At 32.3% G+C, this 26,084-nt stretch overlaps 1 long non-coding RNA gene across 1 annotated transcript; it reads right to left on the minus strand.

The window, feature by feature from the left end:
* On the minus strand, positions 3,395-22,717 carry LOC109334106. Its single transcript, XR_002106060.1, has 3 exons — positions 22,609-22,717; positions 13,417-13,423; positions 3,395-3,404 (listed from the first exon to the last, which is right to left on the minus strand). It is a non-coding gene; the product is annotated as an uncharacterized LOC109334106 (long non-coding RNA).

Here is a 26,084-nt window from a genome sequence, read left to right on the forward strand (position 1 = left end):
CATTTTATTTATTCTTTAATACCAACCTTCCTTAAAGAAGAAGTTTGGTTTGTTAATAAAATGAACCCGAAAGGGAGTAAATAAATAAAAGGTCACTAAATTTATTATTCTTTTATTCTTTATTCATTTGTATCTAACAACTAACTATTCATCACTTTTATATATTAGAATACCATTAAACCGATGTTGGAATTTATTCCACAAAATTGAGACGGTATTCAAAGGTAATTCATAATTATGTAATAGTTAATTGCTTCGATACCATTATACCGGCGTTAGAATTTATTCTAACAAAGCCGAGATGGGGCAAAGAAGGAATGACTTATTCACATGATTACTAAGAAAGTAAGTTGTAACTGGAATATTCTTGAAACCATTATACCGGTGTTGGAATTTATTTCAACAAAGCCAAGATGGCGAACAAAGAATAAAACCGAGTTCTCTTACTTACAAAAAGGACATAACGAAAATGAGAGTATTAATCTTTCAACAAATTGACATTGTTGTCAGGATGATTTGTTGAAAGGAGAAAACTCCCAACTAAAATAAATACCAAATAAAGCTTTCAACAAGCATCTGAGCTGATTTGTGAATTTTATGATTTTCTTTACCCTTATCATAAAATTGGTGATTTTAAAATCGTAGTTACATATTTGTTTTCAAGAAAAATTGATTTCAAGAATAGAAACTTCCTCTACCTTATTAAGCCCTTTATTGTTTGGGTGAATGGACTTTTACAATGCCATGATTGAAATGTTGGTTTCTAAGAATTTTTTATCCTGTACGTGAGTTTTTTTATTGAACATCAATTTCACATTTTGGGCTGAATTGCCTTTTGTACTTCATGCACTGTTTTTATTGTATTCAAAAATACTCGAAACAGATTAGTACCTTACTTAAACTAAATATGAGGGAATATTTTTGGTAGTAGAAAAAAAAATGTAATTTTAAGTTGAGAGAAAGGAAAATGTTGATAGACTTTTAAAAAATTTATGAGTTTTAATGGTTCATAAGAAATCCTTAATTTAGGACATTAACATTATGGCATTCACAAGTGGTAAAAGAATAGAGTAAGGAATGTCTGGCTCCATTTGTGTTTCCCTTTATGAACTTTCTAGTTGCTTTTGTTCTCACATCTCCATCTTCCCTTTATGCGTTCCTTGATGATTAGGAACTCAGATTCATTCCTTCTCTATATGGCACTATACTTTCCTTACTCAACCACTAGTGCTTCTATATTTCTCTCTTTATATTTCTATATGGCACTATACTTTCCTTACTCAACAAAGAATGGAATGAATGAGATGGTTTTCAAATGCATGAGTGCCTCTATTTATAGAAGGGTTTAGGTGGAGTTATTGGAGAAAGTAACTCCACCACTTTCACAGAAACTACCCATGAAGTGAGAGGGGAAGGAGTTAACAACACCTCTTCTAGTTTGATCTATCAGTTATCAACCATCATCACATTAGGCACTTTCATTCGAACTAGTAACTTCCAAGACTATGTACCACTAATTAGAATTAATCTAACAATCTCCCACTTGGTCCATGTGATGACTTGAAGATTCATGACTTTAATTGCGCACTTTAATTGAACCTTACAAATCATCATCCTTAATTGAATTGAAATGGTTGAATCATGGCGGTCACAAATTATATTAGGCAACCTGATCTCTTTCATGTATCATAATCAACTTAACTCAACCAACTTTAATTTGAGTCTTCATTCGACTTTCAAAAACTCACCAACTTATCTCATTAAAACTATACAAATACTTTCTTTAATATGGATAACTTAAACTTTAATTACGGAAATGAAACTTTCATTGAATTCAAATGTATCATATAATGATAAGGAAACATCTATACATGTATATATACATCGGGTAATATCATATTAACAAGGACTTAACTATAATGCCCATCTTTTCTACATGGCCAATGTAAATTTTGAGCGACAATCCCTTAGTTAATGAATCTGCTACCATTAGATCGATACCAATGTGCTCTATATACACTTTCTCATTTTGTACTTCTTCTTTAACTGAAAAGAACTTTAAATTCATATGTTTGACACTTCTCAAATACCTGCCAGTCTTAGAGAAGAATACAGCTACATAATTATCACAATAAAACTTCAGTGGCCTAGCTACATTATCTACAATGTCAAGTCCTAAAGTAAAGTTCCACAACTACAATGCATGATTTGTGGCCTCAAAGCATGCCGCAAACTTCGCCTCTATGGTGGACGTAGCAATTGCATATTGTCTATCACTTCTCGATGAAATGACTCCTCCTCCCATTAGGAAAACATACCCAAATATAGATTTCCTTCAGTCCATACATCCTGCATAGTCTGAATCCGAATAACTGATCACCTCAAGGTGATCTGACCTTCGATAAGTGAGCATGTGATCCTTAGTGCCTTGCAAATATATGAGAACCTTCTTTGCAGCCTTCCAATGGTCCATTTCAGGGTTACTTTGATATCAACCTAACATTCCAATAGCAAAGCGGATATCCGACTGAGTGCATGCCTGAGCATACATTAAACTCCCAACCACTGATGTATAGGGAATTGATTCCATTTCCTTACGTTCCAAATCATTCTTTGGACATTGCTTTTCACTGAATTTGTCCATTTTCTGGATTGGAACTATTCATTTACAACACTTTTCCATTCTAAATCTCTCTAATACATTATTGATATATCCTTTCCAAGACAATCCTAACAATCCTTATGATCTATCACGAAATATATTTATTCCTATCACATAGGATGCCTCACCCATATCCTTCATTTAAAAATTATTAGAGAGAAACTTTTTTACATCATGTAATAATCCTTTATCATTTGCAGCAAGCAGAATGTCATTAACATATAGGACTAACATTATAAATTTGCTCTCATTAACTTTCATGTAGATACACCAGTCAACAGTGTTTTCAAAAATCCCATATGACGTAATGGTATCATTAAACTTTATATACCATTATCTAGAAGCTTGTTTAAGTTTGTATATTGATTTATTTAATTATATATTAGATTTTCATTTCCTGTGGTCACGAACCCATCGGGTTGGTTCATATAAACTTTCTCGTTTAAGTCACCATTCAGAAAAGCGGTCTTTACGTCCATTTGGTGAAGCTCTAAGTCATAATGAGCCACCAAACCCATAACAATTCTTAAAGAAGCATTCTTAGATACTGGAGAGAAAGTTTCTTTATAATCAATGCCCTCTTTTTCAGTGAAACCTTTGGCGACAAGTCTAGCCTTATATCTTTCAATGTTTCCTTTCGAGTCACGCTTGGTCTTAAAGACCCATTTACAGCCAACTCCTTTTGAATTCTCAAGCAACTCAACTAGATCCCGAACTTTATTATCGTCCATTGATTTCAACTCTTCTTTCATAGCATTAAGCCACTTTTCAGAATTGTCACTTTCCATGGCTTATATGAATGAAACTGGATCCTTAAACTGGATCCTTATCAATGCTCAAGTCACGTCCATGTACAAGTGAATATACAATATAATCGTCAGAAATAGCTGGTCTTCATTGCCTTTTAGATCTTCTTAATGTTATTTCTTGCGGTTCTTCCATCACTTGACCATTAATGACTTCATTAATCGACTCATTAACTATTTGTTCATCCTGTGGGTTTTGAATATTATCTTGTTATCTCTATGTGTTATTTGACGGTAATATAACTAGAGGAACAACAACCTCAGGAGACGTCTTCGGTGAAGAAGATTCATCAGAAGTCTCCAAATTATCCACCTTTTGTAATTTATCACTCCTACTGGTTTGACCATTCTCAATGAACCTAGCATTTCTAGACTCAACTATTCTCGTACTATGGCTAGGACAATAAAATTTGTACGCCTTTGACTTTTCCGGATAGTCGATAAAGAAACCACTAATGGTTCTTACATCAAGCTTCTTTTTATATGGGTTGTACACTTTTACTTCTGCTGGACAACCCAAACATGGAGATGTCTCAAACTGGGTTTCCTACTAATTAATAACTCATAGGGAGTTTTAGGAACTGCCTTACTAGGAACCTTATTTAGCAGATACGCAATGGTCCTTAATGCGTACATGAATACTTCTCTAAATAATTAAGGGGGAGAAGATAAAAGGAAGAACAATGAAAGGGGGAGGAGCGCACTTTGAATGTCAAATACACCATTCAAACATCATTTCATCAAACTTTTCATCAAGTATCACCTAACAAGTGATACCTAAGGTATCACAAGTGGTATCACAAACAAGTGGTAATCTTGACCTATCTCCAAAGGGTAAGCAAGGTAAATATATTAACAAGGTTAAAAAATTATCTCTTAGTAAGCTCAAAATCGTTTTTAAAACTGTCAACTTTATGTCGTTAATCGATTAACTTCTCAGTATAATCGATTAAATGAGTTCCAGTAGCTAAAGCTTTGTAAAATACATCATCTTAATCGATTAAACTTTGTGATAATCGATTACCTGGGCTCAAATTTTTTTTTAAAATATTAGTTTTTGCTTTTTGTGGCTTACACTTATTTTTTTGTCAAGTACATCTCATGGTTTGGATTGTACCATCTTTTAGTATCTTGTAACTATGTTGAACCTTGCTAATCATGTTAAATAGAATGTGTTTTTGCATGAATCTTGAACATGTCTTAATTGTGCATTATAATTGAATGATTGGAATATGCCTTAAAATGAAAGTGTCTTGTATTGCATCACGTATTGAAGACCAAATTGAACTTTTGAATAATTTATGACCAAGTTTTGGAATTATATTGAACTTGTTTTAATTTTAGGATTGTAGTTGCAAATTAATGCTCGAAGCCATTTAAAGTGTATAATAAGATAAGATCTACCATTATTGGTTGACACATGGGATAGATGCTTTCCCAATTGGCAAGAAAATATTTATTTTTAAAGATATATTTGTGATGCTTTGCACTTGATTTGCTTCTGCATAACCCTTCATGCCATTCAAACTGTTCTGCTGCTATCTGCTGTCCATTTAATCGATTAAGACATGCTGTTAATCGATTAAATGATGTATAACTGTGCATATGTTTAAGCTTCTCAAAATTGTTATTGCCTATGCTAATAATTACAGTCTCTCTTTCAAAATAAATTGCTATAACTCTTCTGAATTTTGACTAGAATTGAATATTCGTATCTTTTTTATAATGTCAAAAGGGGGAGAAAGGTTGCTTGTTGTGTTTGATGTTATTTGTAGGGGAGAAAGGTTGCTTACCTAAGGGGGAGCAAAGTGTTTTCAACTTTGAAGTCACAACCATTATGCAAATGTACAACATCATCAAGCTAATTCATCAAAAGTACAACATCATCAAGCTAATTCATCAAATGTAACGTAGGATTTGATGTGGTGTTTGTCATCATCAAAAAGGGGCAGATTGAGAGTGCAAAGCGTCAAGGATTGCATTAGCAACATTTTCCTATGTTTTGATGAAGATGATGAATTAGCTAAAGCTTGAAGATTGCTCAAAAATCAACATGTCGAGGGCTCAAGTGGTGTCTATGCTATTATTCTTTATTATCTTTTTAGAAGTCTGAGATGCTTGCCATAGTCTAGGTTAGGTAAACCTAGGTGTGAGTCTCACAAGACTTAATAAAGTAATCAATCCATTAAAATGAGACATCATCTTGAAATATATGATAAGTAGGTCCATGCATTTGAATACATTGATTTTATGCATTAAAGGTATTATATTTTGGAAATCATGTATTGCATGAGCATGTATCATATAGGGAGTTTACCATACATTAACAAGTGAACTTTTACACTGGTTAACTGATTAAGGTAACCCGTTAATCGATTAACGTAAGTGTTTTCTGCTGTTTCAACAGCATAACTGAAAAACCGTTTTTGAGAGCTAAATTATGTTTTCTATAAATACTGGCTTAATTGCATAAATGACAATGTAGAAAAAGAGAGAGAAACACATAGAGAAAAGATATAGATCATCATTGTTAGAATCTATTAGAGAATGTTGAATTAGGAGAAAGATTAGATCATGCTAGGGCTTTAGTTTTCACATTCATATTGGATGATTCTTTGAAAAGCTTTCTTGCATCATTCTTGTATTTCTTGAAAATAAAAAGATAGTTCTTTAAAGATTGCATATTTTCAGAAACCTCATGCATGAACATTCATATTAGACTAGGACGTCTTGTGAGTTCTTGCTTAGGTTTTTAGACTTTGATTCTTATTGTAATACCCGAGTATTAAGTACTCATTCATAACTCAAAGCATTCAAGGATTGGGAAAATCCTAGCTGCGGTTGGTAATGTGTTATTCACACAAAGACTTGGTGGTCTTGGGATAAAGAGCGATACCTTGGCTGGGGCCGAATCGCGTAAGAAAGGTTTTCTTGGGAGGCGGTTTTAGGAAAGGTCAAACCAATGGTGACAAAGTTCTTTGGGTTACAAGAAGGGAGCGTTCAAGTTTTGTAATTGGAAGCTTGTATGTAATGTACATTGTGTTCCATAGTGAAGAAGGAAAATCTCCCAAATCAGAAGGAAGGATTGGATGTAGTTTTGCAGTGGACAACAAAACGAACCAGGATAAAATCCCTGCGCAATCTTTTCTATCATTTTCTCTTTTATGTTTCAAGTTGATTTAATGCGAATATGGAACTAATATTTTGCGTACTTGTTTCTTGCTATGTTCTTGTTAATATTGCATGAAAGTATCTGTTGTATATATGTTTGTGTGTTGGTTAATAACTGTCCAAGTTGCTGAACCAGTCATTCTGTTTCTGTTACTGGTTAATCGATTAAGACCAGTTGTTAATCGATTAACTAGGCATTTTTCAACAAGTGTGTAAAAACCATAAAATTGGAAATTGAGTTCCGCCACACCTATTCAACCCCTTTTAGGTGTATTCTGCCACTGATACCTAACACTAGTAAGTATAGTGAAAGTAAAAGTTATAAAATAAAATTAGACATTATAAAATATGAAATTGGGAAACATAAACTACTTCATGAAAGTTATTTTGAGTTTTCCCTTCATTAATAGTAAGAAAGATAAGTAAGATATTATATATTAATATACAAATGTACATTAATATATAAAATTATTTATTAGTATAAGTATAGATAAAGATGAAAGTAGAAGTTATAACATAAAATTAGAAGCTATAAAATATGAAATTGGAAAACATAAACTACTTCATGGAATTTATTTTGGGTTTTTCCTTTATTAATAGTATAGATAGATATATTCATAATGTCTTAGTATATAATATTAACTTATAAAAGATTAATATATTTAAAACAATATTTATTTTAAATATTTATTATTTAAACAATTAATAGTACATAAGACATTATGAATATACTATTATTAAATAATAGTATATCTGTCTCAGTTTTTAATATTTATACTATATATAAAGCCAAAACTTAAAATAACTATCATCATGATTAATACATCTCATTTTAAGTTGGATGTTATAATAAATACAAAAATTCTAACATGAAGTACATCCAGTAAAAAACATTTTAATTCTCTAAAATAAAAAAATACAAATTTAATACTTAAATAAAATGTGGGTCGGCAGACACGAAGTGTCTGTCGACACGCTAGTGATGATTAAAGCTAAAAAAATATTAATATAAAAAGAATAACAATTTTTAAAAACCAATGAAACATTAATAAATAAAATTTGTTAAAATTGAATTAGACAATTCGTAAAATAAATAGTATACAACTGATAAAATAAGCATGAGAAATGATATATACTAATATTGAATCATCTTACATCCTCAAGAAAGTGATATATGTCAAAAAATGATATTTTGTTAATAGATCATTGGTTTATAATGACATAAGTAAAAACAATTTGTGAATAGGATGATTTATTATAAAAATATATCATTACTTAATAATCAATCCAATGAAAGATCAATAGCCATGAAATTGGTTTGAAAAATAAGACATTAAAAAACAAGGGTTGCAACTTTAAGTTTAATTTTGAAAAGAGAGAAGAGGTTTGTGATTGGGGTATAGAAATTAGAGAATGGATGAACTTAGGGTTTGTGGGTGTGAGCATAACCTATTTTAAGCTATTTACTAAAATAACATTGATAATATAGTTTAATTGGATTAATTGATGAATGATAATTTTATCCATATTTTTTGGGTATATACTACTAAGATATATCTTCATAAAATAGAATGGACTCATGTTAGCAAACACCTTCAAAAATAAGCAGAAAGTGTAGTAAACAATTGATACCAAATAATAGTTAATGGTGAGTTGTTTTTTTGGATTGCTTATTTTCCAACCAATTTTTCTCTCATTTGAACCCTCAAATTTTAATACCACTTTTATTTTTTATTGGAATATATAATTTAAAATGGTATGAAAACAACCAAAATAATTGAAACATAAAAAAATAATTTCATACCCATTTTTATAGTTTACTCTTTAAAAAATAATTTTTTTATCTTACTCAAACAAAATACATCACTTTATATTCATTTTTAGCTAAAATATCGAACATAAAACATATTAAAATCTTAACACTTATATTCTCTGTTAGGTATCAGTGGCAGAATATACCTAGAAGGGGGGTTGAATAGGTGTGGTGGAGCTCAAGTTGCACTTTTTTTATTTTTACACACTTGCTGAAAAATGCGCAGTTAATCGATTAACCAGTGGACTTAATCGATTAAATCAAAACAGAAACAGAATGATCAAAACAGCAACTTGCACAATTATTAACCAACACACAAGCAGATATCCAACATATATTTTTATGCAAGATTAACAAGGACATAGCAAGGTATAAGCATGCAAAATATCAGCTTCAAACTCGAATTCAAACATCTTGAAATATAAAAGAGAAAGGGATAGAAAAGATTGCGCAATGATTTTTTCCTGGTTTGTTTTGTTGTCCACTGCAAAACTACATCCAGTCATCCCCTCTAATCTGGGAGATTTTCCTTCTTCACTATAGAACACAATGTATGTTACATACACGCTTCCAATTACAAGACTAGAACGCTCCTTTCTTGGAACCCAAAGAACTTCGCCACCCTTGGTTTGACCTTTCCCAAAAACGCATCCAAGAAAACCTTCCTTATCGTGCCCCAGCCAAGGTATCGCTCTTTATCCCAAGACCTCCAAGTCTTTGTGTGAAGAACATCGTTCCTAACCGTAGCTAGGATTTTCCTAACCCTTGAATTAACAATCCTTAATACTCGGATATTACAATAAAGATCAAAGACTAAAACATAAGCAAGAACTCACAAGACTTTCTAGTCTAATATGAATATACATGCATGAGGTTTCTGAAAATATGCAATCATAAAAAACTATCTCATTTTCTTTCCAAGAAACACAAGAATGATGCAAGAAAGCTTTTCCAAGAACATGCAGTATGAATATGAAAACTAAAGCCTTACCATGATCTAATCTTTCTCCTAATGCAACACTCTCTAATAGTTTCTAACAATTATGATCAAGTCTCTTTTCTCTGTGTTTTTCACTCTTAGCCGTTTCTGCAATTTTCCAGAATTTATACAAAACATATTTTGCCTCTAAAAACAGTTTTTTCAATTATGTAGTTGAAACAGAAAAAAAAAGACACGTTAATCGATTAAGCCATGGGGTTAATCAATTAACTAGTGTAACATGATTAAAACAGAAAACAATGGAGTTAATCTGTTAAGTCACCACATTAATCGATTAACCAGCATGTTAAAACACGTGATTCAAAAGACAAACTACTCATATGTTATGCTTAACTCCTATACATGTTTTAGCAATTATATTATGCCTAATATGCACATATAACATGTATAATATGCATGAACATATAATAAACTAGATGATATCTCATTTTAGTGGATTAGTTACTTTATTAAGTCTTGTGAGACACACATCTAGGTTTACGTAACCTAGACTCAATATCTATGGCAATCATCTTAGTCACCACTTGAGCCGTCGGCATGTTGATTGTTGAGACATCTTCAAGCTTTAACTAACTCATTGTCTTCATCAAAGCACAGACAAAACATTGCTAATGCAATCATTGACACTTTGCACTTTCATTCTCAAAGTTTATAAACTAAAACTAGAAACACCATCTCTACCTAATGCACTCTTACACCTTAGGTTATAAATTGTAATAATGAAAATAAAACATACTCATGAAAAATAACATATTCTACTATTTTTATAAATTTTAGTTTATATAATTTTTATTTATAGAAATATCATTTTATGATATTAGATTTATCGAATTGAAAAACTTTCCTTGGGAATGTTTAGTTGAAGTTGCTTACTAATCAAGTAGGATGAAAGAAGTGATAGCAAAACACATCTATAATACACACTATCCATCCTATACATGAATCCAAATTAATAAATACAAAGAAGGTGAGGGATAAGGAGGAGAAGAAGGAAATATAAGATATATATTCGATAAGAATCGTAAATATTTGAATTATCAATTTTGTGGTACTTTAATTTTTTTATTTAATCTGATTTTTTGGTTAATTAACCCTAAAAGTATAAAATATATTGAATTGCCAAATATCACATTTGAAGCATTTGTGCAGGTTAAAATTAGGAGAATTATTGCAAAAAAAACTAATTTTGTAGACAAAAGCAAAGATTCAGCCATGAATAGTCCGAGTAAAATTGTCACATCGCATTCATTCATTGTTGGATCGAAGTGAATTTTGGATATGTTATTTATGACACACGAATCTTCAAGATGAGTGGCCAAATCGACGAAATATGAAAAATTGGTTGCGCTAAGTGTCATTCTTCGCTCACCTCAATTTGGAAATTTTTTGGTGAAAACATTCTACCTCGGATATGCTAAGCAACTCTCTCGCACCTGACAGATGAAGGAGGTACGCATAACGCCAATATGTGCGCTCAACATAAGATGGTACGTTGAAAGGTCATGTCTAACTATACGAAGCGACGCGCTCAACGCAAGGCAGTGCTTTAAGCGTGAGAACTAGAATTTAGACACTATTAAAGGGATTTAACTTGAATTTGTAAAAAATATATCTGAATACGTACACTTTATACTCAATTTCTTTTAGTTTTTAGGATAGTTTAACTTGGATTCAGGTGTAGAAGCAATGGAGAAAGGTTAGAGGAGTCAATCTATGATCTTTGAGGATGTAACTTATGTTCATATAAGCTTAGTTTTTCTCTTTGTACATTTGTGTTTAGTTACCATAATAATGTGTAGTCAAGGAGAGACCATGTTTTTTGGACAGGGATCTGTGTATAAATAGTAGGAACATAGATCAATTATCTCTATTCCTGTTCTCATTACATGTTTCATCCAATCAAAAAATTGCATTTAAATATAAAGAAAAAATCTAAAAACAAAATGGAACACATTTATATTAATTAGTGAATTCTGATTGGATAGAGACAAAAAAATGCCATATTTTGGGACATGGATCCGTGTTCAAACAGTAGGAATAAAGATCAATTGTCTGTATGCCCGTCCCCATTTCATGTCCCATCCAATAAAAAATATGGCATTCAATAAATAAAAAAATTCTAAACAATTCTAAAAAAATATAAAAACAATAGATGTGATTTTTGTTGTCGGTCAATCATTTAGTTTAGCTTATCTTCCTAGTCACTAAGGATGACAACATGGCAGAATGGGCAAGGATATGTTGAAAATAGAAGTTAATTCAAAAGTTAGTTAAAAGTAGTTAGTAGACTTGTTATTAGTAGAAAGTAGTTAGCTGGAAGTTGTTATCATTGAATATAAATAGAAAGTTTTTTGTACAATCAATAAACAATTACACACATTCATTCATATACTATCTTCTATTCTCTTCTCTTTAACATTCTTCTCTAACAAACTTGGTATCTAGAGCTTTGGTTGTGGCTGGAAAATGGGACCAACTAATGGTAGCTTCCCTGCAAATCTACCCATTCTCGATGGTAAAAACTGGAACAAGTGGAGTGTCCAGATGAAGGTGATATTCGTATATCAAGAAGTTCGTGAGGTGGTTGAAGAAGGCTATCCAGAACTTGCAGAAGGTGCAACAGATGCACTAAGAGCTGTGCACAGGGAAAACAAGAAGAAGGACAACAAAGCTATGTTCTTCCTTCATCAATGCGTTGACAATGCGCATTTTGAGAAGATTGCATCAGTGGCAAATTCGCGTGAAGCATGGCAGATTCTTGAGAAGTGTAACGAAGGAGCAGATTAGTTGAAGAAGGTTCGTTTACAAACCTTAAGACGACAGTACGAGCTGATGCAGATGGAGATCAATGAGAAGATAGCAGAGTTCTTTAATCATGTAATTGCCTTAACAAACCTGATGAAAGCCTCTGGTGAACTAATAACGGATCAAACAATTGTTGAGAAAATTCTTCGCACTTTAACTCCAAAATTTGATCACATTGTCGTAGCTATAGAAGAATCAAAGAATCTAGCTATACTTAAAGTGGAAGAATTGCAGGGATCCTTAGAGGCACATGAGCAACGTATGCTGGAGAGGTCAAGTGAAAGATCTCAGGATCAGGTCCTTCAGTTAAAAATAAACATAAATACAAATTAAAAGTTTCAATCTCATTTCACTTAGAAAAGTTATTATATGAAACAAAATTAGTTGATGTAACTGATCCTCACTCATTGATTATGCATTAATGAGATATTTAATCAATTTCTTCTTTACCCCATATTAATGGTACATATAAAAATGAAGGGTTGGTAGCTTATAATAGTAACTCACAGTCTTTTAATTTTCCAACCATATATATATATATATAAATTAACAATTATTTACATTTTAATTTTCATTAGAACATAAAATAGTAATAAAAACATGAGATTTAAAAGGAGCTCATATTATTTCTCTTACAAATAATGGTGGTTTCCATACTAACAAATATATACATATTTTGACTTTATAATTTACTATATAGAATTATATATACTTCATGAATATCTCTCATTGTTTCCACTCCTCAATCCCAATGTAAGTTAGGGAGGAAAATTTGAGTTTTAACTAAATTAAGATATGAGAAGGGTACAAAATTTGCCACTTTTTTTAAGAAGTTATTTTAGGATCATATTATCGATTATTAGAGAAAATGTAGAACATCTTTTGATTAAGAATGTAGCCTAATTTATAATATAATATAATATAATGATAAGGCATAAAACTTAATGAATGGGTTTCCTTTCTTACTTTGACTTTTCAATAAGTGCATTAATGTGACACTGTGAACACAATCTAGAATGCCCCTATGTCTCTACTTCAATAAAAAAAATAGAAGACTTATCTCCTTTAATTTGTAACAAACATTTATCTATCTTCATCAGAAATTTTTAAAGTTAAAATCAATTTAAACTGAACCCACTTAAAGTTTCAAAAATATAACTGTACTGCTTCGTGTGTATGTGTTTACATATTTTTAGGGTCTAGGTATAAATGTTGTTGAAGCAAAATCTCACACTCCCATTTGGCTAAAGTATGGCAAAATCTCAAACTCCCATTGGATATATCACCTTCAAAGATTTTTATTAAAAAACGAGTGAACAAAAGTTTGAAAATAATATCACTAGCTTACATGTAACCTATAAGGCAAACATAAAAAATATAAATGCTCCAGCTATTTGCAGAAACTGAAATTAAACTATTAAAGATCAACATCTATGAATCACATCACATGTCCTATGTAATAAATGGTGTAGAAAAAGGAATCACTAAAATAGAAACAGTAAGAACATAAACCTGAGAACAAAACGTAATAAATAGTATATAAGATTTGGTTTGAAAGTTGAATTTTGGTAAAAGAATGGTAAAAAATAGTTTCAAAATAATTTAATAAGTGTATTTGAGGACTTCGAAGATTTCTATTTCCGATCATTTCATTTCAAAACTCAACTGAAAAGACAAACATTAAGCATATAAGAATGACAATTCCACATTTATTTCAATACAATCTGTTAGAAGAGTGGGAGAATATCATTACTCATTTGGCTTCAATTGTTTGTATAAAACCATATAAGTTCGATAAATCAATCGATCTTTGGCTCCAGTTTTATGACACTTGGTGTGTTTACAGAAATACTTCAAATGTTTAAGCTTGCAGCACCCAATCATCTGACCCAATAGCAAGAAGAGCCAATTAATTGTTCTCTTCTTAGGACTAATCACAGGCTTCAAGCTATTTTCTTGTCCACAACTTTTACATGTTGGGAGCAAAGGATTGATCCAAGCTTTTGGAGCACGATCATGCATTACGTACCAGTTTTCTCTAATGAAAACTGCAACCTCCTCAAATTTCTCTTTAAGATCAAGCTCAATATCAAATTGTTCCTTGCACCCCTTGCACTGAACTGTTCCATTGATCGATTTAATGTTTTTTGATAATAAGTGCTCAAGGCTATGAACCTTGGCACGTATTGAGGTAGCCCATTGGTATGGTTGGGTTATGATAACACTCTTGCGTTTCTTCATGACAAGATCTGGTTGCTTCCGTTTCCGTGTTGCTTGAGACCGACCGATTTCTTGATCTTCATTATCTTCTTCTTTTGGTCGAAGAGGCATAAGAGTGTATGGTGGTGTATAGTATTGTGGTTGTGGTTGAGGTTCCGATGCATATTGTTGTGGTTGCGGTTGTTGCAGCGAAAGTGAAAGATCAAGATTAAGCCGTGAATCATGATTTTCTTCAAAGGATGGAGAATCATCAATAATCATTATTGGGTTGAGATTATAAAAAAAAAGAGAAGGGGGAAGTGATGAAGGAAGTTGTGAAGGTAGCAGAAGAAGGGGGAGTGAGAGAGAGAAAACTTTAACTATCAAAGAATAGAAATAATAACTCTTTAAGTAGGAGGAGAGAGAATAAGAGTCAACTAAATTATAGCATATCACTTCACGTATGTAAAACTATGAAATTGTGTTAGATATCAAAATGAAAGTAAAGAAGAGTGGAAGACTATTTCAAAGTTGAAATTCAAGTGGTATAGTCCAATATTCTAACACCCCAAATCTTGCAAGTAACTGAATTTAACATATGGTATGATACCAATTCTTAAGGATCTTCCCACAAGAAAAGGCCAAAAGGGTTTATCTTCATTGCAACTTCCAAGATCACTGACTATCCTGCACCTACCCAAGCTTCACAATCTTTCACTTATGCAGATTCATGTTGTGGCACTGGATATAATCTTGGGAAAACTGTTTTGAAGGACTAGAACTTATTATCATTTAGACATAATGGTAACATGTTTGAATATTTTATTATTTGTTGTGTATAAATAGTTTGTTTATGACAAACTAAGTTTTTTTATTGATTAGATTTTTCCCTACTGTAGATAATGTTAAGAAAAAATAATTATATGTTTTTTTTATGAAGAATGTCTTTTGACCATATCAATCTCTTCTTAATTAAACATAAGAGTTATTAATATGAGTTTTGTATTTTCGAACAAGACTTTTCATACACATAAATTTCCTAAGACTTAATAGCATGTTAAATATCGCAATAAATTACGGTCATTCAACCATACTTTCTAGAACAGTATTGTTAAAATTAAGGTGGAAGAATATCAATAATGCACATTCAAGGAAATGTTGTCAATTTGGATAGACGAATCTAACTTCAACAATGCAGACGTGAACGAGCATTGTTGAACATCAATAATGTTAGCAATGACTTGAATGAATTCTGTTTAACAATACACATTTAAGCTAACATTGTTAATTTACATCTATTCAATAACACATGATTAAGGAAGCGTTGTTGAAGATGACCTAATAACAACACTTTCTTATATGAGCGATGTAGCTTGGATACGACATTTACATATCAGAAAAATTAATAGTGTAGTACTTTATGTGTCTCTTCGTTTCTATGCAAATTCTTTGTTTGGTTGCACATTTATCAAGGATGGCGATAACTATTATCTTCCATTTGAATTTATATATATTGTGGTTGACACTAATGTCTCATTCATTGTCTCATTTTATAATTAATCATGACACCTAAAGAGAAGAATATAGGATGAAGAAAATACAAAGTAGCCGAAAAGAAAATAATACGAGGCACAAAGAAAATGGAAGTTTTATTAAAAAAATAGAAAAAATCATATTCCTAAAAAATATGTGTATGTCAATTTTGCAATCTTCAATCTCCATGTTTAATTTCTTACTGGATTTAAATGTTTAATATTTATATCTTCAATCTAATTTTTTTATTTTTATTTTTGCAGCAATTCTTAACGGGTACAGGATACGATGACCCGGACTACGTGGAATATCTTAATTTTATTATACATTTAGGGGATGATTTCTTCGACTGGGGGGAACTTTGGAGAATGAACAATTGTTGTTTGTCTTTTTTTTAATTTATCATGAACAATTGTATTCTGAATGTTGATTTTTAGTTCTATTTTGAGCCCTAAAACATTGTATTTTGGTAACATATGTTTAATTTGAAGAACAAAATTTTGCTTTTGAATATTCATCGTGTTGTATCAATATAAGTATTTAGAATATATTTGTTGTGTTGATGTAATTATATGTTGTTATAATCAACAACATATAATTATCAACAACAACACCTATAACTTTTCGGGATGCTTGAAATATGTATTAGTCTCATATTGCCTAATATTGAAATAGTATAGAGTGACTAATGTTATATTGGATTCAAGTCCTTGTTATAATGTAGATATAAATACCAAATAGAAACACCACATGGGCACTAGGGCCCATGGGTGTGCTAGAGCTTGTAATTCTTATTCTCTAGTAATATCTTGGTAGTCGTTCAGCGATCCTGGGGACATAGGCAAAATTGGTCGAATCCTGTTACCAAATTCCTCGTGTTATTATCTTTTCTCTATACTCTTTTACTATTTGATTGCTTGCTTGTTTCCAACAATTGGTATCAGAGCCATTTAGTAGATGATTCTTAACCCAGGTGCCAGATAATGGCTAAAGAGAGTTAAGGCATGATGGCTAGACAAGGTGTGTCAAAGGTCAGGATAAAGTAGATGAGTTGAAAGAGAAGAAAATATGACGAAGTTGTAATGGGGTGATATATGTTGATCCATAACCCTAGAAGTTTATGTACTGGATTAAGATCAAGGTGAAGATAGGGACTCATGTGATGAGTTTGGCCTTGAGACAGTGCTGACAATATCTCTCTAGATTTTGAGAGAATGATCTCATTTGAGATGAGAACTGAAATATCATAATGGCCTGTTTAAGACGTCATAGTGAAGGATATTAAGTGTAGGGTGTAACATGGGCATTGCTTTGATGCAAGGTGTAACACGATTATTGGTAGAGATGCACGATGTGACATGGGCATTGACTTGGATGAAAGGATGTGGCACAGACATTAGTTAGCATTGTGGCAAGGTGTGTGCTATGAGATACTCCTTATGGTGGAGTATGATAGTTCTTTTGAACTAGGATTGTCAGAGTAGAAGATGTTGGTAGCGGTTGAGGCTTTCTAACGAAGCTCCAAGGTTCAATTTGACTAAGTATTGAAGAGGGCAGTTGTTGGTGAACTTTTACGTATAGGTTCCAATATATCAAAAGACTTCCTAGAAATAGGTGGCTAGGCGGCGTGTTCCATTTGATGGTAGTATGAGAAGATGCACTACAAATTTGGAGAGTTAGGCTCTCGGTAACATCATCAAGGATACTCGGAAAGGCTTATGCTTAAGAGAAGTAGACTCTTATGTGGAGAAATTGTTAAAGAGGATTAGGCATTAAGTAAGGTGGAGTGAGATATTTGCTAAGGTGGAGATTCTTTTGTAGATTTCCTAAGGAGCGAGATATTCGTCTATTTGAATCAAGGTGGAGATTGTTGGGGATGCTTGAAATATGTATTGTATTAGTTCCACATTGCCTAATATTGAAATAGTATAAAGTGACTAATGTTATATATTGGACTCAAGTCCATTGTTATACTATGCACGAGATATAAGCACGAAATAGATACACCTCATGAGCACTTGGGCCCATGGTGTGCTAAAGCTTGTAATCCTTATTCTCTACTAATATCTTGGTAGCTGCTCACTACTCCCGGGGATGTAGGCATAACTGGCCGAACCCCGTTACCAAATTCTCTTGTTTTTCTCTTCTATTTATTTTGTACACTTTATTTGATTGCTTGTGGCCAATGCTGCGCAACGCTGTTAATTTGGATAGCCGAATATAACTTCAAAAACGCAGGGTGAAAGTGCAATATTGTATTAGAGCTCGCGTATTAGAGTTGGCTTGAATGCATTATGTTTAACTGCACATCTTTAAGACAACGCTCTTAATTTACATCTATTCAACAATGCATGATTAAAGGAGCGTTGTTGATATGTTATGACGATAAACTATCAAGTTGGATTCACCTCCTAGATGTTTAACATCGCTTCTTTAAGGGTGCATTGTTAATGTATATCAATTAAACAATGCATGCTTGAGTGAACATTTTTGAAGATGTCATATCAACAACATATTCTTAAAGGAGCGTTGTTGAAGATGTCTTATCAACATCGATTTCTTAAATGAGCGTTGTTGATATGTTACAACTTTGAAATCTAAAGTTGATTCACACTTCCCTCTGCACTCTCTAACTTGTTCGAAAAATAAAACCTCATACACAAAGAAAACCTCATACCAGCTAAAAAAACTTCATCAATGACTTCCCAACATGGTGATCATGATTCTCAAAGTGGTGACGATGCTACACAGACTCCATAAGATAACCAACTCGTTGTCCATAAACGAACTCCCTGTGGAATGAATTTCATGAAGAATGTTATTCGTGCAAGAAGTAAGGACATGAATATAAAAATTGAACGGAACACAAAAGACCAACCTTTAAACTCGAAGGGTGGCAACACATTGGTAAGCTACATTGGGGTCGTGGTTAAGCAGAATGTGCTGATAACATTCAACAAATGGACTTATGTTAAGTTGAATGTCATGAAAGAGCGTATCTGGAATGAAATAACAGTAAGTTTCTATTTTCAGTGTGTTTATGTGTTTTCATGTAATGTATATGTGTTTTTGTGTATTCATGCAATGTATGTGCTTCCATGGAATCTATATGTATATATTTGTATTCATGCAATATATGTGCTTTCATGTAATTTATATGTATGTTTGTTTTTCCATGCAATGTTTTTATGTGTTGTATACTTATGTGTTTTCAGTCAAGTTTTGATGTTGATGAGGAGCATAAAGATTACATCTTTAAATCAGTCGACAAGGCTCTCCGACAATTCAGAACCATTATCAGAAAATGTATTAGAGATGCTAATGACAATGTCAACCTCAAACCTACAACCAAATATGCAAATGTCATTGATGATGAAGATTGAAAGGTTTGTGTCAGTACATGCACACAAGACAAATCTTTATCAGTAAAATCACAATATGCCAGAGTTGTAGTTTAACAACGCTTATTTTATATGTATAAAAGTGCTTTCATGCGCTTTCTGTTTGACCATAGTAGTATATTGTCATCTTTAACAGTGCTTCTCAAACGTTGTTATATTGAATATATACCACAACGCATCACACAAGAAGCATTGTCATATAGTGCATAAACACAACAACGCATCATCCACAAAGCGTTGTCATATAGGTCTTACATAAACAACACATTTTATAGGTATTATTAACAACTCTTATTGTTGCACTGTTATAGTACATATATAACAACGCATTATTAGAAAGCGAAGTTGTATTATTCATAAATATTCTCAAACAACGTCATAATACAACAGTGCAACACAGATTGCGCTCTTGTATTAAGCATGTACAACAACACTGTCTGTAAAAAATGTCTTTGTATTGATTCTTTACAACAACGCATGTCAGGACTTCCCTTACAATTCGATGTTGATTTGTATAAATTAATACATGCATTTAAATTTATAATCAGAACATACATTCTCAACAACACAACATTTATACATTCTGAACAACACGGCCACATTAATACAATACAAACTACAAACAATGAATATCATGTCAATTATGTTTTGACAAAGTATATAATTACAAATAAAAAAATTAAGCAAAATTACAAAGAAACAAAATTATAGAAATTACAAACAATCAAAATTAATCTATAATTATACAAAGACTACTTGCATCTACTTTTTCCTTTTTTTTATTGTTTTTGGCTTGTAAAATCATCCTTGTTTGGAGGAACATATTCATTCACCCAAAGCTCTTCATCATGATCTTCTCTTGTACATAAATCATCATCTGTAGTTGGTTTGCTCTCACACGACTGATATGTCCTAAAAAAAAGGATCATCTTCATCAATATCTTCATATTTTTGGTCATCAATATTATTGACAATTATTTTGTTAGTTAAAAGAACAATGGACCATTTCATATCAATTGGGTCACTAACATAGAATACCTGTTGAGCTTGTGATGCTAGAATAAATGACTCATCTTTATATCCTGGCCTATTAAGATCCACCTGCATGAACCCTAACTCAACAACTCAGAAGCCTTTGTTGTTATCAACCCACATACAATAAAAAATTGGCATCCGAAATATTGTGTAATCCAATTCCCATATTCGTTCAATCACTGCAAAGTATGACATGTTCGCATATATTGGATTTCTATCTTTTGCTTTTGACATGTGTAAAGTTTGAGCAACAAGAGTTAGACCACTATTTTGTATTTTACTTTGATCATCTTATTTTTCGTATAAGATGTGAACCCATTAATTAGGTAACCATTGTAGGATAAGACATGAATACTTGGACCATTGACTAACCATTTCAATCTTTTGGAAACCGAATGTTCTTTTATATTCAACTCCTCATCAATGTGATTTTTTAGCCACTTTATGAAACACCGACTATGCTCTTTTGAAATCCAAATTCCGTTCTTACTTGGGTAAGACTTCCTTAGCATTTCCTTGTGTATTTCAACATATAGCTCAACTTCGTCGGCATTATGTAAAACATTTAAGTGCGCTTGCTCCAATTCGGTTCTTGTTATAGTCAATATTTCATTCCTAGTAATACCTTCACCAAATGTTTTTTTTTTTGCATATTGAGGCTTTGGAATGCCCATGAAATCACCATCGGTAAGGTATCCGGTACAAAAATCAAGAGCTTCTTCAACAACATATCGCTCGACAATACAACTCTCTTTGTATTCATATACCTCTCAAAGGGGTACATTCATTTCATATAGGAATGGTCACATGGTTGGGTCTCTCAAAAAGATGAATACTTAGATGAACCATTATGTCAAAAAAGAAGATGGGAAATACATTTTAAGATCACACAAAGTCAAAATAATTTGTATTTGCAATGCATGTAATTTCTCAGGGTCAATCACTTTGCTACAAATTGCCTTGAGGAAAAGCATAACCTAGTTATGGTTCCTCGAAATTTTTTAGGTAGAATTGACCGTATTTCAATAGACAAGAAATGTTCCATAAATACATGACAATCATGAGACTTAAGATCTTTTATCTCGAGGTCTTTCATTGATACGAGGTTTTGAATGTTGGACGAGTACCCCTGTGGAAATTTAACACCATGAAGAAATTTACAAAATTCCATTTTCTCCTTCTTCGATAAAGTATAAGCTGCTGGAGGTAGAAATGTATGTTTCCTTTCATTATTGGCCCCAATTGCTTTCTTATTCTCATACTAACCAATTCCAATCTAGCATTCAAGTCATCTTTGCTCTTACCATGGACATTGAGTAAGGTACCAATGAGACTTTCAAACACATTTTTTTCAATATGCATAACATCGAGGAAATGTCTTACATGTAATGAACTCCTATATGGAAATTCAAAGAAGATTGACCTTTTCTTCCACCTCTCTGTGACAATTTATTTTGTAAAAGGTTTACCAAAGTTATTTTTCAAACCATTTAGCTTTTGAAATATTTGGTCACCCGTCAACGGAAAAGGAGCATGACCTTCTTCATTGTTTTCATCAAATGCTTTTCTCCATCGTCGATAGTGATGATCTGAATGCAAAACTCTACAATGGTCAAGGAAAACATTCTTCTTATAGTGTTCCAACCTCGTTGAATGAGTATTTTATTCACATACAGGACATGCAAAATGTGCTTTTGTACTATATCTAGACATATTATCATAGGCAGGGAAATCACTGATTGTGTCGAACAACAAAGCCCTCAAGTTGAATACTTATTCCCTATACACATCATACACATTTATGCATGTCTCCCACATTTCCTTCAAGTCTTCATTTAATGGAGCCAAATATATGTCTATGTCATTTCCTGGTTGTTTAGATCCAGAAATTAATATAGATAACATCATATATTTGTGCTTCATGCATAGAGAATGAGGTGGGTTGTATATCACCAACAGCACTGACCATGTATTGTGAGAGAAACTTTGAACACTATGTGGGTTAATTCCATCCGTTGATAATTCAAGGCGTAGATTTCTTAATTCTTGACCAAAACTAGGATAGTCATGGTCAATTTTTCTACGTTGAGGAGAATCTGCAGGATGCCGAAGCTTGCCATCTTTAATCATTTCTTCATCATGCCATGCCAACGTCTTTGCATCTTTGGCATTGCTAAGCATACGCTTGACACCACTGCCAATCTTTTGAATTTAGTATAACCATTATATAATGGTTTCTCAGCATCACTTATCAACCGCTGAAAGATCTCGGGACAATCCTAAAGATCCTCTTCGACATTGTTTGTCATTTCCTCAAAACGATCGTCTTCATATGCATTTATGTAGTTGTCTTTCATATGCATCTCATCAAAACAATCCATAACATCTCTCTTCTCAATATGTCTTGTCCAACATGTGTAACTTTTATCAATATTGTGACACACTAAATGAACTTTTAACTCATTTGGAGTAATTCGGTTTGAGTAACGACAAATTAAGCAAGGACATACAATTCTATTTGGGTTTTCAACATTCAAAATTGCAAACCTAACAAATGATTTCACTCCTTCCTCATACTCCTTCGTCAATCGTTTGGCACTCATCCATTTTTGATCCATTTTCTATTAACAAAAAAATATAATGAGAATAAATCCCTAAATCTAAAGCTTAGAGTTAAGCTCACCAAGTAGAGAAAATACATTATTATGTAATTAAAGTGAAAGAGGTCGGAAACCCCAACTCAATACAAGCTAAATGAGTGAAATCACTTTCACTCATTTATAAGGAAAATATTTATAACTCAATACAAACTAAATAAAATGTAATTAAAAAGGGAAATCATGATAAAGAAAACTCACTTTCAATTTGGTGTTGAATGATGATGAGGTTGAATGATTGTCGAGGTCGATTTTGAGAGTAAATGAGTTTTGCTATTGACTAAATGAGTGCTAGGATAGCTAAATGTTTGAGAATATTGAGGGAACAATTTAATTTATTAGGGTCTGATAGAATCTTCAACAGCGCATAATGAAGACAACATTGTCAATGATACTTAATCAACAGTGTCACCTACAAATAGCATTTTAGAAGAACTCCCCATTTAAATATAATGAAGGGAAGTATTCGTAAACGCTTTTATACGAATGCATTGTTGAATTAAACGAAATCAACAGCGCATTATTAACGATGTGTTATTTTATAGGTATAACAACAATGCATTCATAAAAAAGCGATGTGGAAGAAATCCCCACTCAAATATAAAGAAGGTAAGTATTCAACAACATTTTTTACGAATGCGCTGTTGAATTAAATGTAATCAACAATGCATTGTTAAAAAATGGTGTGGTATAGGTATAATAATAGCGCATTCATACAAAAGCGTTGTTGAATACCATTATTCCTAACTCTAAACAGTTAAGCACACAACATAAAATAACCTGAATACATACAGAAACAGAACAGAACAACAAACTGAATGTATACAGAAACACCAAATCACAATTATATGAACACAACTAAATTTCAACTGAATTTATATATTGAATATTAGTTACACTATAATATTATATAAACATATATTACATACACCAAATCATATAAATTAAATTGAACATTAATTGAATTCCCTAAGTTACAATCTGTGCAAAAATCTACTACACCTATTTGCCAATAAAACTAAGTACAAACTTTGACCAATGTTCTCTAACCTGGTTTACTTGTCCATCCATATATGATTTGCCAACAAACTTAATTTCATTAATTGGTCATTGCTAAATTATCTCCTTAATGAATTTCAGCACGTAATGGTCGCAATCTACTTCATTTGGTTGGAAAGGGGTCTACAATTAAAATGAAGTAAACATATAAGTATAACCTTAGTTGAAATATGAATACACTACACATATAATTGTTTGAGATGATTTGTGCAAATACCTTTATATGAGTCAACTTGATTTTGTGTTGTGGTATCGCTTTTCTAGAATGATTGTAGTCTCTGTAAACTCTCACCGCACTAAACAATAGAAAATGTACTTAATTACGAAACGACTAGGAAAGTGAAAGTGTAACTAAAAGTTTAAATGAGTAGTCCACTTACTTAGAAAACAATTCTTTCATAGCGGGATCCTCTTCCGGATCACCATGTGTCAATTAGTCAAAGTAGTAGTCGATGTTGCCTAACAAAACATATATACATGGTTAGGAAATGTTAAGCACAACAAATATATGAAGACATAAATATAAAAAACAATTCAAAAATGTTCACGTGGTATTAAAAGGTGCAAAAAATAAATCTGCAGCTTCTTTACGAATGAGGAGAGTATCTGCAATTCATTTTGTCTATACCCCAATCTTATTTTTGTCACTCGACACCAAAGCGGTAATGTGTGGGGATATGAACATCACCTATTTCTTATTTACCGAAATAAAACTTTCATTCAAGTACCTAATATATATAACACAAATGTTTAGTTAATTATAACACATCGGCATACAAAAGCGAGAAATTAAGAAAATATAATTTACCTCATATATACACATATAGCAGTTGCACCTATCCATTCATGTTTAATTACACCTTCGATGTTATTGGTGCTAACACATTCTTCAGCATCAATCCTGAAGACTTTCTTGGGAATTGATATAGTTATTATATCATCTCACATATTATGTACATGCTCAAACAACTATGTATAGTAGTTGGTAGTCTTCTTGGAGCTCACATCCCTAGTAGATGGCTTTGAGCTCACATCCCCCGAATATGGCTTATTCTTTTGGGTGCTACTGGGGGTCGAATGTACATTTTCCTAAAATATTTAATGAAAACATATCAATTATAGATTTTATTTATATATATATATATATATACACATATATAATATGAATAAGCATAAGGTGAAAAATCATACCTTAGAAGGAATTACTTGTACAAACTCTACTGGCCAAGCCACAAAAGTGCCTATAGTCCCTCCAACTGTGAAGATATCCTCATCGAGAGGAATTGGCAGCAACGTATCATCATCGATTGCAACATCAGTCAAGACCTTCATATAATGGCATGGGATAAGTACATCAGCTGACTTGTGCACTTTCCCAACACCCACTACTCGGCTAGTTGGTGTATCTAGGAAAAGTTTGCAAGAACTGATTCCCTATACGTAAGTTAAAACATATAATTAGTTAATGACTAAAAACTAAATGACAAATAAATTAAATTAAGTTAACTAAAATTACCTCAGGAATGAGAATCGGAATAGAAATGTTGTAAGGTGCAAGTGTGCAACTCTCATTGATGGTTGAAGGAATAGTGCCAACAACACTAGCTAATCGTTGTCACTCAGCTTCCTTTACCTTCATTGATTGCTCAAATTCCTTGAATCGTTGCATGAGGCCATCCAATTGATTTTGAACCTGACTCATTTGGGATTTGATTGCACGCTTTGGATGGGGTGCAAATTTTCGCTAGCTAACCCCAAATCCTGCACCTCATATATGATCAGGGTAGATATCTAGTCCTAGTGCCTTATCAAGTATTATACGACTGTCCGGCTGTGCCTCCTTTTATTTTAGGGCAATCTGACAAATCAAGAAAAAACATAATGTTAATTAATCACATTTTGATAAATAAAGTATGGAAATTAAGTACAATTAAAAAATGAGC

This window comes from Lupinus angustifolius, chromosome LG19, assembly GCF_001865875.1.
Source record: "Lupinus angustifolius cultivar Tanjil chromosome LG19, LupAngTanjil_v1.0, whole genome shotgun sequence".
Lineage (NCBI taxonomy): Eukaryota > Viridiplantae > Streptophyta > Magnoliopsida > Fabales > Fabaceae > Lupinus > Lupinus angustifolius.